Here is a 14,156-nt window from a genome sequence, read left to right as displayed (position 1 = left end):
ATAATTCAAAAAATTATGAGTAATTGAGCAATAATTTCTAGATAAAAAAAAAAAAAAAAAAAGGTCGGAGGCAGCTTTCCATTTCTCCTCAATCCAAGGAGGGCCACTATGTCTTGGTTTGGGGGCTAAGTTCCAACATGGATGATTCCTTAGTCTGATTCCACCTCGCCAATGATGATTCACACAGTTTCGTTTCCCACGGACTTGAAGGAGGAGGAGGAGGAGGAGGAGGAGGAGGAAGAGGAGGAGGAGAAAGAAGAGGAGGAGGAGAAGGAAAAGGAGGAGGAGGAGGAGGAGAAGAAGAAAGAGGAGGAGGAGGAGGAGGAAGAGGAGAAGGAAGAGGAGGAAGAAGAGGAGGAGGAGGAGGAGGAGGAGGAGGAGGAGGAAGAGGAGAAGGAAGAGGAGGAAGAGGAGGAGGAGGAGGAGGAGGAAGAGGAGGAGGAGGAGGAGGAGGAGGAGGAGGAGGAAGAAGAGGAGGAGGAGGAGGAGGAGGAGGAAGAGGAGGAGACAGAGGCTCTGTGGGTAGCCAACTTCCCTGCCTACACGCTGACCCTTTCCCCTCTTTTCCCTCTTGGCTTTGATTGAGACACCACCAATGCATCTGGCCAATCTACTTCATATCCAGATGTGTGGGTCTGCCTGTGCATGGCTAATATTTTTTTAAAAAAACGAAGGGCATCGGCGGAAAGGGGAGCGGCCGCCGAAGTGAGAGTGAGCGCACGTCGCCAGCCGATGGAGCACGGACCGACTGGAAATCCACCATCCACATCTGCTCCTCATTTCTCCGCTGCTTCAAACCTAATGTGCCTAATCTTTGAAGAAATTCCTACAGAAGTAAAAAATATATATATATATATATATATATATATATATATATATATATATATATATAAAAAAAATCCCTCGTCAGTCTTTATCAGAATCACAACCGTAAAGAAGGGAGACGTGGGCAGAGGCAAACACCAGGATCCCAGCAGGGGAATGGCCCTCATGTGGCACCGTAGGGCTCAAATGAAGATGAGGGTTCAGATCCCAAACCCTCACACCCATTCGTCACCCTATCTCCACTATTCGTGCTTCCTTTCCAGCTGACCCCGTGCTCTCGACGGACTTAATTCATTTCCTTGGTACAGCACCATCCTGGGGGAGCCACAGACTGTCGCTTCTCTTTTTTCTTTAAAAAAAAATATTTTTATTGATTTCAAAGAGGAGGGGGGAAGAGAGAGAGAAAGAGAGAGAGAGAGAGACATCGATGATGAGAGAGAATCATGGATCGGCTGCCTCCTGCACGCCCCACCCTGGGGATGGAGCCTGCCACCCGGGTAAGTGCCCTGACGGGGAATGGAACCGTGACGTCCTGGTTCCTAGGTCGACGCCCAACCACTGAGCCACACCAGCCAGGCTATCATCTTAATTTTTAAAGACCTTTTCACTGGGTATTTTCTTTCAGCACTTTGGAAAATAGAACCGTTTCCTTGGGCAAACGACTGATTGGATTAAAGGAATTCTAATGAAGAAAGGGAAAAAAATAGAGAAGGGATGAGTGATGGCGTTGTTTTTCTTGATCAGTAAAAAACCCATATGAAGCCGCCGAAACCGGTGTGGCTCAGTGGACAGAGCGTCGGCCTGGGAACTAGAAGGTCCCAGGTTCGATTCCGGTCAAGGGCACGTACCTTGGTTGCGGGCACATCCCCGGTAGGGGGTGTGCAGGAGGCAGCTGACCGATGATTCTCTCTCATCAATGTTTCTAACTCCCTATCCCTCTCTCCTCCTCTCTGTAAAAAAAAAAAAAAAATCAATAAAAATATTTTTTTTAAAAAGAAGGCAGAGCAGCCTGTCTAATGAGCCGCCGTGGCTTGCTTCTGCCCTACATTGGAGCGCCAGGGAGCGTCCAGCCATGTGCGGGCCCGAGATCGCTTTGCCTCCCCTCCCGCGTTGTTTAATGGCCCGGATTCATCTGTTTTCTCTCCTCCTGGCTTTACGGCTCTCCCCGGGCCCATAAATCACGTGGCGGTCACCGGCCCTTCCAGAAGAAAGGGGCGAAACGAGGTAATTGACATCTCCCCCCATCTCCAAGCACTTGGGTTCAATTATTCTCTCCTTGAATGGGCCTCCGCTCCCCGCGCCCCCCAATCTCCCTGCCCCTCACATAAATCACACACGGTGTGCGTTTCCAGCCGGCTCCCGGGAGGTCAACTTCTGGATCTAAACGCGATCTGATTGCAGGACGGCCGTTCACACAGACCCGTCACCGTTACCCGGTCCCTGGCTCCGTGTCCCCGTCTCCTGTCATACGTGCTTTTCAGCCGGTGCATGTTGGGATATCGGCCTCCCGGGACACACAGCAGGGCATCTTTGCTATTGGTCCTTGAATAACTTTTTTTAAAAAAATATGTTTTTTAAAAAAATATATATTTTATTGATTTTTTTACAGAGAGGGATAGAGAGTTAGAAACACCGATGAGAAACATCCATCAGCTGCCTCCTGCACCCCCCCCCCCCCCCACTGGGGATATGCCCTCAATCAAGGTCCATGCCCTTGACCGGATTCGAACCCGGGACCCTTTAGTCCACAGGCCGACGCTCTATCCACTGAGCCACCCCAGCTAGGGCTCCGCCACTGTTTCATGTGGGATTCCCAGTTGTTGACCATCTGCTCTGGGGAGAGGCGGGCTTCCAGGGCGGCTGTGGTCTTCGGCAGGCGGCACAGCAGGACGGTGCCCAGCTCCCCGTCTGCCCTGTGCTCTCCACTCCCAGCTCTCCCGCCTCACACAGGGACACGGCGCCTGCTCTGAATTAACCACAGGCTCCTCTCTCACACCCTCCTTCCCGCGGACGGGATCCTCTGCCCAGCGCTTCTGTTCTGCGGCTGCCCCGGCGGCCGCCGGAGTCGCCGGGAATGGTGCCGCTCAGCTCACTGGCCTCGCTCCAGAGCGAGCCCGGCCGGCCTGGCTCGGCGGTGGAGGGTCGACTTATGGACCTAGAGGTGACGGTTCGATTCCCGGTCAGGGCACAGGCCCAGGTGGCGGGCTCCATCCCCAGTAGAGGGGTGCGCAGGAGGCTGCCGATGCATGATTCACTCTCTCATTGATGTTTCTCTCTCTCTCTCTCTCTCTCTCTCTCTCTCTCTCTCTCTCTCTCCCTCTCCCTTTCTCTCTGAAATCAATGAAAAAAAATGTTTGTATATATATATATATAGAGAGAGAGATATAGATATAGATATAGATATAGATATGGATATGGATATGGATATGGATATGGATATGGATATAGATATAGATAGATAGATATATATTCATTTTATCTTTTTAAAAATATATTTTATTAATTTTTTTACAGAGAGGAAGGGAGAGGGATAGAGAGAAACATTGATGAGAGAGAAATATCCATCAGCTGCCTCCTGCACACCCCCTACTGGGGATGTGCCCGCAACCGAAGTACATGCCCTTGACTGGATTCCAACTTGGGACCCTTCAGTCCGCAGGCCGACGCCCTACCCACTGAGCCACACCCACTGAGGGCGAACCTCTATTTTAACTAAAAAAGAAGGAAAGCCCACAGAAGTGGGCCCTGCTTCGCGGGACCATGCTTTGCCCCGGATCCGGGCTCAGCCTTCCGGGAGCTCCGTAGTTGGGCTAGAAATTTAAAGTGCCAGCTGACTCGCCCTAACACGGGAGGACATGGGGTTCATACGCCGTGTCTGGACATGTATGGGGGGCGGCAGGGGGATAGGGACATCAACCCACGGGGACTCTTCCTTTTGAGGCTTTCTCCCCCTTCGGAGCACTGACCGTGTTTCCTGCGATCTGCCAGGAGCAGCGAGGAGAAAGAGGCCGACCGTCCTCCTCCGGTCTCTCTCTGCTGGGGCTCGGAGGAGAGCGGACTTCTTATCTTCACGCACTCTCGGCTTATTTTTAGGGCCTCGCTCCGCGATATCCATGGAGACCTCCCGAGAGATGCCAGAGTTCGCCTGCCCGGAGGAGGCCGGCTCAATAACCCCATTATCTATTTATGTGGTTTTCGTGGCGAAGTCAAGATCAATAAGAGGTTTCCCAGCCACGTGACTGTCATTCATTATTTATTAAACGCCTCTTTGTGGGCAACACCGTCCCCGGGGCGTTGCATGCGTCTGAGTATGGGGGGGACTGTGTGTGTGAGGCCCCCCTCGCCTCACCGTGCAGGGCTCTCCCCGTGACACTTAGGTTTTTACTGATATGCGTTCAAAATGATAGGAGACGTGTCCATGAGGAACATTCTAAGAGTCACGATCACGTTTCAAGATAACCTTGAAGCACAAGTTCAAAGTCATTCCTGTCTTTCTATCCGTTGGAAAGGAACCAGATTTAATTAGAAACACTCAAGGTTTTATTTTTTGATGTGTTTTTGTTTATTATTATAAATTTTTTAGAGAGAGAGAGAGAGAGAGGATAAGGGATAGAGAGTCAGAAACATCGATGAGAGAGAAACGTTGATCAGCCGCCTCCAGCACACCCTCCCCACTGGGGATATGACTGCAACCAAGGCAATTGCCCTTGACCGGAATCGAACCTGGGACCCTTCAGTCCGCAGGCTGACGCTCTATCCACTGAGCCACACCGGCCGGGGAGAGTCCTGCTGATTCTTAGCGGACTCTTCCCTGGTGGTGGCTTTCCTGGTGGCAGAGACATGTCCAGCGATTCCCCGTGGAGCGAAAGCAGCGTGTCCCCTCCTCCTCTCCCTCTCCCCCCTCCCCCCTCCCCCCTGCCTCCCTCCAGTGCTCTTGGCTTGGCCCTCGCTCCAGTGTCCCCGGCAGGTTCTCCCGGTGCCTCTGTTGCTAAGGCTGCTCCCGCGTGCACACGCGATGCTAAAAATAAACTCCCGGTGAAACTTTCCAGCTGCCCGGAAAAAAGAGTTTTCTGTTCTCCCTGTGTTTCCGTCCAACTGGCTCCCAGTCGACGCGCCCGGAGAAGCTGGATCTCACGCGGATGCCAAGCTCCGAGCCGCCAGCTGCGCTGGGGCCGGGGCGAGACCGCACAGGTTAACGGCTGCCGAGGAGCCGAGGGCCCGGCGGCCGTGACCTTGCCCAACCCTGTGCCTCAGGCAAGTTCTGTTATTTCTCTCGGTCTCGGTTTTCTCTCTTTAAAAATAAATAAATAAATAAATAAATATACAATATATATATATATAATATATATATATATATATATATATATATATATATATATATATATATATATATATATATATTATTGATTTCAGAGAGGAAGGGAGAGGGAGAGAAACATCTATGATGAGAGAGAATCATGGATCGGCTGCCTCCTGCCTGTCCCCTACTAGGGATTGAGCCCACAATCTGGGCATGTGCCCTTGACCAGAATCGAACCCGGGACCCTTCAGTCCACAGGCCAATGCTCTGTCCACTGAGCCACACCAGTTACATCCTCTTCCTCCTTCTCCTTCGCCCGGCCCTGCCCCCCCGGCCACGGTGCCTGGCCTTGGGACCGCCGTCCTGTTCCACCGAGACCACAGACTCGGGGCAGAGGACCAGAGCTGTCCGGCGGGGATGGTCCTGATGGAGCTGAGCCTCCACACCGCAGCCCCGGCCCCCGTTTCCCGCTGTGCGAGCCGGCCCCCGAGCTCCGCTCCGCTCCTCTCCCCGCGCATTCCCAGCCCTTGCTCTCCGCCCAGGGGCCGTGCTGTGGTTTCCCGTCCTTGTCTAACAAACCACCTCAAAGCTCCGTGGCTCACACAGCCACCGCCGCCACCACTGATGGTGCTGGCAGATCTGCCATTTGGACAGGGATCGGTGGGTCTGGTGTGCCTCTGTTCCAACTGGTGCCCGCTGAGACGCCCAGTGGAGAGCACACTTCAAGATGGTTCCCTCGCCGAAACCGGTGTGGCTCAGTGGATAGAACCAGGCGGTCACGGTTCCATTCCTGGCTAGGGCCCATGCCCGGGTGGCAGGCTCCATCCCCAGCAGGGGGTGTGCAGGAGGCAGCCCATCAATGATTCTCTCTCTCCCTCTCCCTCTCCCATTTTTTTTTTTTTTTAATCAATAAAATACACAGAGTGGCCAGATGATGATGGTCTCTGAACGCATCATGATCTGGCCACTCCGTGTGTGTGTGTGTGTGTGTGTGTGTGTGTGTGTGTTAGAGGCCCGGTGCATGAATTCGTGCATGGGTGGGGTCCAGCCACCCTGGCCAGTGGGAAGGGACATGGGTGGTTGGCTGGCCTACCTGCTGGTCGAACTTCATGATCTGGCCACTCAGTGTCTATCCTATAGAATAAAAGGCTAATATGCAAATTGCCCCCTCAACCAGGAATTCGACCAGCAGGCAGGCCAGCCAACCAGCCATGTCCCCTCTCCCTGGCCAGACTGGCTGGACCCTAACGCATGCACAAATTCATGCACTGGGCCTCATATATATATACTGAGTAGCCAGATTATTATGCTTTCAAAGATCATAATAATCTGGCCACTCACTGTACATCCTATAGAATAAAAGGCTAATATGCAAATTGTACCCTTGACCAGAAGTTCGACCAGCAGGTAGGCCAGCCAACCACCCATGTCCCTTCCCACTGGCCAGGGTGGCTGGACCCCACCCATGCACGAATTCATGCACCGGGCCTCTAACACACACACACACACACACACACACACACACACACACACACGGAGTGGCCAGATCATTATGCGTTCAGAGATCATCCTCATCTGGCCACTCTGTGTGAGTTAAAAACAAATTGAGGTGCTCGGTGATAGAGGGAAGTCCCAAGTCCCCAAGTTCCCACAACAAGTTTGGGGCAGAGCCGAGCTTAATCCCCGGACCCCAGCTCCCCGCTCAGCAGGGGGAAGCCATGCCTCGCCTGGCGAGGCCAGTGATGACGCACGAGGTGGACGGAATGGCTTTATCTTCCCCCGGAGGCAGATTCGGGACTCGGTGCAGGGGAGCCTTCACTGTCGACTTCTTGGCAGCGGGACCCGTCTTTCCAGAATGATGAATGTTCTGTCACGAACAGCAACAATGGTGGGAGTGAGCATGGCCGCCGGTGACTCACGGGGTGGCAACCGAGATGAGCAATATTTTCACGTTCTCTGCGAAAGGGTGTCCAAACCATCCCCAGGTGCCGTCTCCTTCCTTCATGTGCTTTTTTTTGGGGGGGAAAAAAAAAAAAAAAAAAAGTAGCCATGCCAAAACCGGTGTGGCTCAGTGGATAGAGCGTCGGCCTGCAGACTGGAAGGTCCCAGGTTCGATTCCAGTCAAGGGCATGGACCTTGGTTGCGGGCACATCCCCGGGGGCCGGGGGGGGGGGGGGTGGCGTGCAGGAGGCAGCTGATGGGTGTTTCTCTCTCATGGATGTTTCTAACTCTCTATCCCTCTCCCTTCCTCTCTGTAAAAAAAAAAAAAATCAATAAAATATATATATTTTTTAAAATGTAACCTGCCCAGCCGGCGTGGCTCAGTGGTTGAGCATCAACCTAGGAACCAGGAGGTCACGGTTTGATTTCCGGTCGGGGCACAGGCCCGGGTTGTGGGCTCCATCCCCAGAGTGGGGCGTGCAGGAGGCAGCCAATCGGTGATTCTCTCTCATCACTGATGTTTCCACCTCTCTCTCGCCCTCTTCCTTCCTCTCTGAAATCAATTATATATATATATATATATATATATATATATTTTTTTTTTTTTTTTTTTCTTTTTTTAAGATATATCCTTTAGTGGAGCAACCATTTCAGATAAAAAAGGACCAGCTTAAACCTTTAAGTGGTCAGTGTCGAGTTAGGTTAAGCAGAGATTTCACCTCCAAAGAGTGGAAGAATTATTTCCGCATTGGCTCTCAGAGAGCAAGCACTTCACCGGATTCCGTTAACAATGACCTTGCTGTTCCGTGACCTTGAGCCGCGGCCAGCGGAAAAGTGAAAACGTGGCCTTCTGTCGGAGTCAGGGAGCGCCTCGGCGAACGCCGGAGCGAAGTGACAGCTGGAGAGGACCGGGGAGGGCGACTCCGACCCAGGCCGGCTGCCTCCCCACCTGGCCAGCACCTGGCTGGCTTAGGGCTGACGTTGGCGCTGACTTAGCAGCCCCACCCGTTCCCGGCTGCCGGAACGGATTCAAGTCCTCACAACGTTTCTGTTTTTTAGGGGAGCGTCCGTCTCCTTATTGTCTCTCTCCTTTATCTTGGCCACCGCAGTGCCTGGCGCAGTGCTCGGCCCGCACCGAGCGTCGGTGATGGATTGATGGGTGAATGGGTGGCCGGGTGAAGGGAGGAAAATGAATGAACGGGCACGGGTCCCAGCTCGCGTTCCGTCCTTGTCACGTGCCCTGAGCTATTTTGGAATTTCACAGCCCCCAGACTCGACGTGAACCAGTTTCTTTTCCTGTTTTTTTTTTGTTTGTTTTTTTTCATCCTCACCCAAGAATATTTTTCTTTTAAAAATATATTTTATAGATTTTTTACAGAGAGGAAGAGAGGGGGATAGAGAGCTAGAAACATCGATGAGAGAGAAACATCCATCAGCTGCCTCCTGGACACCCCCCGACCGGGGATGTGCCCGCAACCGAGGTCCATGCCCTTGTCTGGAATCGAACCTGGGACCCGTCGGTCTGCAGGCTGACGCTCTATCCACTGAGCCACACCAGCTAGGGCAAGGGGGGAACCAGTTTCAACTCTGAGTGGGACCTCGGGCATGACAGCCTTCTTCCCCGAGAGGGTGCCCGCCCCATAGAAGGAGTTCTATGTACGCCCGTGCACCCATCCATCCATCCCCTGCTCTTGGCACAGGCCAAGCGCCGAGTGAGGATGCTTCCGAGGTCCTCTCCTCTCCGAACAGCGCGTAGGAGACCGAGAGGGCTGGTGTCGCTTCCCAGAAAAGGGGAAACGGGACATTTGGGACAGATCAGCTCAGCGCTTCCACGGCATGTTTAGTCGACACCATTCACTCTCCTCTTGGGAGTCTCCCCCTGCGGCCCCCCACTCTCGTACCCAGCGACCTCCCTGCCTCCGCTTCCCTCCGGAGACCCATGATCGGGAGCCAAGTGCCGGCCGATGGGATCGCATTGTTCCACATGAATGCCAGCCGATTTTCCACGCGGGCATCCTCATGGGGATAATTGTATGTTGTCAGTCTCGGCTGGAGAGGGCCTCGCTGAGAAATGGCTGAACCGGAGCCACGAGCGGAAGGTGGTGGGTCCTCTGAGCCCGTGGGAGGCCCGTGGGAAGGTACCACTAAGGCGTGCGTACATATACGCACGGGGAGGCCAGAGGATGACGGTCTCTGAACGCATAATCACCTGGCCGCTCCGTGTACGTCCTATAGAATAAAAGGCTACTCTGCAAATGGTCCCCTCGACCAGGAGTTCGACCAACAGGCAGGCCGGCCAACCGCCCATGTCCCCTCCCTCTGGCCAGGCTGGTGGCCGGACCCCAGGCTGGTGGCCGGTGTGGCTCAGTGGATAGAGCGTCGGCCTGCAGGCCAACGGGTCCCGGGTTCGATTCCGGTCAAGGGCACGTACCTCTGTTGCAGGCCCCGGTCGGGGTGCCTGCGGGAGGCAATCCATCAATGTGTTTCTCTCACATCGGTGTTTCTGTCTCTCCCTCTCTCTCTGCCACGTCCTCTAAAAATCCATGGAAAGATATCCTCGGGTGAGGATTTAAAAAAAGCCCATTTGCATTTCCCAGGTTTGATATCTGAGAGGAGCAAACATGTCTGTGTCCGGCCCACCTTCGTGCTTTCCTCTCCAACACCGATCAGGCCCGCACAGCAGCCCTCGGCGCCCCTGAGCAGCGAGCGGCCAAGACGCTCTGACAGATTTATCTCCGTCTCCTATCGGCCGTGGTTAGAGAAAGGAGCCGTGGATTGTGCCTGCGACAGTGATAGAAAGAACTGGAGATGGTATCTATACTGCTGGGCCACACAGACACTCACCTTGAACCTGACCACAGTCTTGTTCGCCATTCCGGCCCCAGTGCCTTTGCACGGCTGTGTCTCTCTCCGTGCCCACACCCTGTGTGAGGAATGAATGAATGATCAGTGCCAGCAGAGGACACAGTGTGCCTTTTTAAAAAAAAAAATATATATATATTTTATTGATTCTTTACAGAGAGGAAGGAAGAGGGATAGAGAGCTAGAAACATCGATGAGAGAAACATTAATCAGCTGCCTCCGCAACCAATGTACATGCCCTTGACCAGAATCGAACCTGGGACCCCTCAGTCAGCAGACCGACGCTCTATCCGCTGAGCCACACGGGTTTGGGCACGCTCTGCCTTTTTTCCCCCCTCGCTATTGCCTCCAGCTTCTCCTTTTGTCCTGGGGGTGGGGGGGGGTGAGGGGGGCAGTGCTTCCATCCACCTTTCAGAAATATCTGGAGAAGAGGCACCAGGCACTGGGAAATGTCTCGCACCCTGAGGCTGCTTAGCGTGAGATGGACAACTAAAAATGTCACAGGAGAGAGTTAGGAAAGCCAGGGTTTGCCAAACTGGAGGTGGCTCTAGATTCATAACCAACGGTGAAACGAAATCGCATGTATGTCAGCATACGTGCAACTCCATCTATTGAAAAAAAAATCTGCATTTTTTAACCGGTACACCTAGTATACATTTTTATATATACTAGAGGCTCAGTGCATTAAATTTGTGCACGGTGGTGGTGGTGGTGGTGGTGGGGTGTCCCTCAGCCTGGCCTACACCCCGTCTTAATCTGGGACATCCCGCTCATAATCCGGGACCGCTGGCTCCTAACTGCTCACCTGCCTGCCTGCCTGATCGCCCCTAACCACTCTGCCTGCTGGCCTGCTCACCCCCAACTGTCTCCCCCCCCCCCCACTGGCCTGCTTGCCCCCAACTGCTCCCCCCACTGACCTAATCACCCCCAACTGCCCTCACCTCCTGGCCTGATCTCCCCTAAGCGCCTCTGCCATGGCCCTGCCACCATGGCTTTGCCCGGAAGGTCTCCTGGGAGGTCTCCCGGTCTAATTAGCATATTACCCTTTCATTAGTATAGATATATGCCTTTTCTGTGTTAATTTCTTTGGAATTGTTACCCTGCAGAGCATGTGGTAGTTTTGAGTTATTATTAATAGACGCCACCTAGTGGTGTAGAGATCCATCCAATTTACATGTTATATCACCTTGTTTTCTTTCTCAAAAGTAGACCCGCTAATGCTCCCGCAGCCAAAGCAAGCGTGACACCACCTACAGCGGATCGTTTCCGGCCGTGCTTCCTCCTGGGTGAACGACCTCTTCCAGGAAAACGGAGCCGGGGGGCTCCGGGGTGGAGCATCGACCGAGGAACCAGGTCACAGTTGGGTACCGGTCAGGGCACAGGCCCGGGTTACAGGCTGGATCCCCAGTGTAGGGCGTGCAGGAGGCAGCCGGTCCGTGGTGCTCTCTCATCAGGGATGTTTCTCTCTCTCTCTCCCTTCCTCTCTGAAATCAATGAAAATATACTTTTAAAGACAGAGGACGGGTATAAATCGTTCAGTTCCCGGTGGGAATAAAGATCCCCGGGCATTGCTTCCTGGGCGGAGGCCCGCTTGCAGGGCGGGGTGGGCGGCAGGGGCTGGGCGCGGGGGCTGCCTGCCTCTCCCAGCCTCCCCCCTGGCCCCGAAAGGTCTCCCCGTCCTCGGGTTTCTGAGCACCACCACCTGCAGAACCTCCTTCTAAAGTTCTAATCACGGATGCGTTTCTCAGTGCGTCCTCCCACCCCGGCCACAGTGCACAGGGGCACAGCCTGGGAGGTCCGAGCACGCTCCCTGTCTGGTCCTCAGGGCTGGCACACAGTAGGGCAACAGCCTCGGCGATTTCGGGGCGTCCTGTGAGCCTTGCACACAGTGGGGGCTGGCACACGGTGGGGCTGGCACACAGTGGGAGCTGGCACACAATGTAGGGGCTGGCACACAGTAGGGCTACAGCCTTGGCGATTTGGGGGCGTCCTGGGAGCCTGGCACACAGTGGGGCTGCACACAGGAGGGCCTGGCACAGTGTAGGGGCTGGCACACAGTGTAGGGGTTGGCACACAGTTTTAGCGGGCTACAGGGGCCTTGGCGACTTTTTTTTTCGGGGATTCCTGGGAGGGCCTGGCACATAGTGGGGCTGGCACACAGTGGGGCTGGCACACAGTAGGGGCTGGCACACAGCGGGGCTGGCACACAGTAGGGGCTGGCACACAGTGGGTCTGGCACACAGTGGGGCCGGCACAGTGTAGGGCCTGGCACACAGTAGGGCCTGGCACACAGTGGGTCTGGCACACAGCGGGGCTGGCACACAGTAGGGGCTGGCACACAGCGGGGCTGGCACACAGTGCGGCTGGCACACAGCGGGGCTGGCACACAGTAGGGGCTGGCACACAGTGTAGAGGCTGGCACACAGTGGGGCTGGCACACAGTGGGGCTGGCACACAGCGGGGCTGGCACACAGCGGGGCTGGCACACAGCGGGGCTGGCACACAGTGGGGCTGCCCTCTGCCGCCTGGTGACCTCGGTGATGCAGTTCTTCTTGGGGTCGCCGGCTGCGGTGACTGTGGCGCCCGCAGCCGCCGGGGGTCTCCCGGGCGGCGACACCCGGGGCTCCGCGGCGTGGGGACCCGAGCGCCCCGAGGGGAGGGCGCGATGCTCCCGGGTCCCAGCGGAGGGCCCAGGCCTCCCCGCGGGAGGGGCGAGGGGGTCGGCTTTCGGGGGGGGCCCAGCAGGGCGGCCGCACCCCCCGCGCCCCGAGACCGCGGCCCGCAGGGCCCGTCCGCTCCGCCCGCCCCGCCGTCCGGGACCCGCGCCCCGGCCGCTCCCGCAGCCCGAGCCCCGGGGGCGGACGGACGGAGCGGGCGGCCAATGGCGGGGCGGGGCGGCGGGGGCCTGCGGGCGGCGGCCAATGGGCGGCGGCGGCGGCGGGCGGGGGCGGGGCCTGGGGCGGCGGGCGGCGCCGGGCCGGAGCCGGGGCAGAGCCGGCGGAGCGCGAGGCGGACGCGGACGGCGGCGGCGCCTGAGGAGCAGCGCGCCCTGCCCGGCCGCCCGGCCGCGCATCGCCGATCGCAGGCCGCCAGCCCCGCGCCGCCTCCGGGGCCCGGCCGCCTCCCGCGGAGCCGGGCCGGGCCGATGGGCAGAGCGCGGCGGCGGCGGGCGGCCCGGCTGCGGCCCCGGGAGCCCCGGCGGCGGCCGCGTCTCTGAGGTGCGTGTGGAGGGGCCGGACCGCGGCCGCGGGGGGCGCGGGGCCGGGCGGGCGGGGCTGCCCCGCGGGGAGGCGCTGCCTCGGGGCGCTTTGGGGGGCTCGGGCGCTGCTGGGGTGCAGCCGGGTCCAGCGGAGCCCCCCGCCGCCGCTCGATCCTCCAAAGTTGCCCATCGATCGATCGATCGGCCGGAAGGTTATTTCCTTCCCGGGGACACGCGCACCCACGGGGGCCTCCTCGGGGTGCCCGGCGCCCCGGGGTGACTGACCTCGGAGGGAAGGGGCGAGGGGGGGGGCCCGGGCTGGCGGGCGGGGCTGTTGCCGAACTTGCGGGGAGCCGGTTCCAGAGCCCCCGCCGCGCCGGCACCCCCTCTTTCCCTCTCCCCGTCCCCCCTTTTGCGGGACCCCGAGGCCCCGAGTGGCCGGCGATCCCCCTCGGACGCGGCGCGACCTTCCTCCGGAGCCGGACGCCCCCCTCCCTCCACCCCTGGGCGCCGGGATCGTGGGTCCCCCGCGATCTGTATGCGAGCGAGTTTGGCCGGGTCCTGGGAGTGTCCCCGAGGGCACCCCCCCACCCCAAAATAATAATGCATTTGCAAAAAAAATTAATGCATTTGCAACCGAGCTGCAAAGCCCGAGGATGACGATGAAGATCCGTGTCGGTGCATCCTCCTCCGGGCAGCCCGGGCTCCGCGGGCGGGAACACAAGTTGGCATCGCCCCGTCACCCCCCCTGGGAGGGATTTGTCATCATTAACCGGCTCCGGTTCAATGGATCCGAATCCCATGAATCCGAATCCGGCCCGGACGCCCGCCCTCCCTCCCTCCCTCCCGGTGGCGGCGGCGGAGGGCTTGCAGGCTGCAGACCTCAAGTGCAGAGCTCAAGTGCGCCGCTGGGCACGGAACCCCGGCCCCCCAACAGGATGGGGTCAACACGGAACCCGGGAAAGGGATTTTTGGATTCTGCGTCAGGTGTTAGACTTGGTTTTGAAACGGGTGGCTTATTCATTTGTT

The sequence above is a fragment of the Pipistrellus kuhlii genome, unplaced genomic scaffold, assembly GCF_014108245.1.
Source record: "Pipistrellus kuhlii isolate mPipKuh1 unplaced genomic scaffold, mPipKuh1.p scaffold_m20_p_25, whole genome shotgun sequence".
Lineage (NCBI taxonomy): Eukaryota > Metazoa > Chordata > Mammalia > Chiroptera > Vespertilionidae > Pipistrellus > Pipistrellus kuhlii.
The sequence above is the reverse complement of the archived record's forward strand: the minus strand, read 5'-3'. Positions refer to the sequence as shown.